The sequence below is a fragment of the Frankliniella occidentalis genome, unplaced genomic scaffold (genome assembly GCF_000697945.3).
Source record: "Frankliniella occidentalis isolate FOCC.00 unplaced genomic scaffold, Focc_3.1 Scaffold86, whole genome shotgun sequence".
Taxonomy (NCBI): Eukaryota; Metazoa; Arthropoda; class Insecta; order Thysanoptera; family Thripidae; genus Frankliniella; species Frankliniella occidentalis.
In genome coordinates this window covers 484,558-487,396 of record NW_026267215.1, presented here as the reverse complement: position 1 = coordinate 487,396, position 2,839 = coordinate 484,558, and the positions used below count along the sequence as shown (strand labels likewise).

Below are 2,839 nucleotides of genomic sequence, written 5' to 3'. Positions count from 1 at the left end.
TTTTTAAATATTATAATTAAAAAATATTTAAAAAATCATAAAATAATTGGGGGGGACCTTCTAGTGAGGGGACCTACCAGATGTTCCCCGCTCAGGCTAGGCCCATTCTCTAGCCCATTTTCAATTTTAAGGAGAGTACATTCATATACTGATGAGAAAAATTTGCAATTGAATTAGGATCAGAACAAAGCTTTTTCTGAACTGAGAGGATTATCCTCACAGGAGTATACTTATTGTTCCTTTCCAATTTTGTTAATAATTTTTTGTGGGCATTTGTTTTGTTTATTTATATTTCAGTTGGAAGAAATACAGAATTCTGCACAGCCAACAATAGTCATACAAAGCTTAAAAATAAAACTAGGACAATAATATACTTTAATGCTAACATCACATTGTATTTTCTGACTTCTGATTTTAATCTCGTAAACAGTCTCCAAAATTTTAGTGTTTTCTGATGGGTTCCAATATTTTTGTACATGTTTAATGAGTTAGCAAGTCAATTTTGAAGCCTCTGAGATCCCCAAAATCTTTGAACTTTCTGTTGCACTAATGATATTGCAATAGAGAGATAAAGAGGACACCATGAAGCAGGACTGGAAAAAATAAGGGCTTACAATTTTGCTAAGTTTTACCTTTTTTTACTTTCTTGAAATCTTACAAATGTTTACTATAATGTGTTTACATTCAGATTTTGCTTTTATCTCTTGTTTAAATTTGTAATATGAATATTTTTCTATTCAAAGGCTGGCGGATATATTCCAGTTCGTGCCAACTGAATGTTCTTTTTCTCACTAGTTTTGTATCAAATGATGAAAATGTAAAGTTAATAATATGGAAACAGATTTAAAAATGCATGAATACATATTTATGATATTCCACCTGTGAACATTTGACCTAAGTTGACATTGTCTGTCTTAGGCAATGCTTTTGAAGCACGGCACATTAATGTTATACAGCTACCTGAAACTGTAAGGAGTCCAGAGAGAAGTAGGTGTCTCCATGACATATTTAGAACAAAATATTGTTTTTATCCTGTTGCAGGAAGACCTTCCACTAGTTGCATCCGTGCTTGACATCAGCTAAGCCACCCATTGTTGTAATCCAATGTATACTGAGTTGGCATCACAGTATTCAGCATAAGAAATGGCCCCTTTTTCTCATAATCACATGATCGAATCTGGTAAGCTTTAACTTTTTATGTAATGTTGACAAAAAAAATATTAATACATTATGGTAGATTCATATGAGGTAAGTTTATTTTTTATCTGTTTCTATTGGGGTGTTACTTATCATGTTGTTACTGTCTCTATGCTACTGAGCAGCGGGCCTTTGCGGTCGGTCGCTGCGCTTCGGATCGGGCTGCCTGGCCGAGCTGACCACGCCTCCAAATGCAAGTTTTGCCCGACGACGACGCCACCAGCCCGCCTCATCTTGACGTGGGTCTCGAAGAGTGCACCGTTTGACCCACGGCACAAGGGTTTGCACCGGTTTGCACGTTTGACCCACGGCAAAGGGTTTGCTGACTCCACAGCTTGAACGGAACTGCTCCGCTAAACACTTCCACAATGAGGGTGTCCCCATCCCTACCACCACCGCCGGCCCTCGGGAAAATACCAGGTGGCTGATTAACCCCACACACTTTTTTGTACTATGCAACCCGCCCGCACGGCTCCATCCGGGACTGTATACCCACCAGGAGCTGGGGACCGGCTCCAAGCGCCAGCGCCAGCGCGACGCTCCGCCAATGTTGTTGCAGCCACCGCCCTGGGGCGTTACAAAGGGGTTGTTCGTGGTTTCGCGAGGGTTCCCGCGAGTCCCCGGGGGTAAGTCGCGATACCGAGGGGGTAAATCGCGGGTCCGCGGGAGTGACTTGCGGGTGCGCGGGGGTAGCTTGCGGGTCCGCGAGGGTAGCTCGCGGGTCCACGGGGGTAGCTGACGGCAACCGCGGACCGCGAGAAACCCTCGCGGCAGGATCCGCGGACCGCGAGCTTTGCCCGCGGACCCCGCGTGCTACCCTCGCGGACCCGCGAGTCACCCCCGCGGACCCACGGGAAATCCCCGGGAAACCGCGAACAACCCCTTTGTAACGCCCCAGGGCGGTGGCTGCAACAACAGTGGCGGAGCGACGCGCTGGCGCTTGGAGCTGGTCCCCAGCGCCTGGGGGGTATGCAGTCCCGGATAGAGCCGTGCGGGCGGTTTGCATGGTACAAAAGTGTGCGGGGTTAATCAGCCACCTGGTATAGTCGTCCCAGCATTACTTTGGTCTTTGGGTCCCATAGCCTTGTATGGGGCCCGAAGACCAAAGTAATGCTAGGACGACTACATACTTTGTTTTAATTTTTTTAAAATAAAAGGTTATCAATATTTTTTGTACAAATTTTAGAAAATTTACAGTGGGGTAAATTATGGCACCAGAAAACTACCAAAAGTTCTAAAACACCCCTGTCGTGAAAAGTGACTTTAGATGGCCATCAAAGTTTGGTGCCAGAGAGAAAATCATTCAAGCTTATTAAAAGAGACTGTACAATAGAACAAAATAACTAGAGCAGCTGTAATCACTGTGACGCCAACTCAACTTATATCTGATGATTCCATGGGCCACACGCCTGATGTCCAGGAGGGGACAGGTACACCCCCAACGCCCGATCTTCCTGCAAGAAACCAAAAAAGGAAATTTTAGTCAAAGAAGCAGGATGTAAAAGACTCAGGAACCACGCAATTTCGACAGAGGAGGTCAAAGGCGACTCTCCCAGACCTATCCCAACCATTTCCAGCAATTTTCATTTTTTACTCGTTCTTTACCATCCCACTTCACCTTCGTGGTGGTAGGAAGAACGAG

General features: G+C 44.9%; 1 long non-coding RNA gene across 2 annotated transcripts in view; it reads left to right on the top strand.

Moving 5' to 3' along the window:
* Positions 1-1,671, top strand: part of LOC127749736 (uncharacterized) — a 7,204-nt gene extending 5,533 nt beyond the window's left edge. Inside the window, exons 5-6 of one of the 2 annotated variants that reach the window (XR_008011329.1) lie at positions 1,042-1,180; positions 1,323-1,671. This is a non-coding gene — a long non-coding RNA (uncharacterized LOC127749736). The remainder of the gene's footprint in view (positions 1-1,041; positions 1,181-1,322) is intronic. The other variant, XR_008011328.1, reaches the window with a different exon arrangement.
* Positions 1,672-2,839: the final 1,168 nt, after the last annotated feature.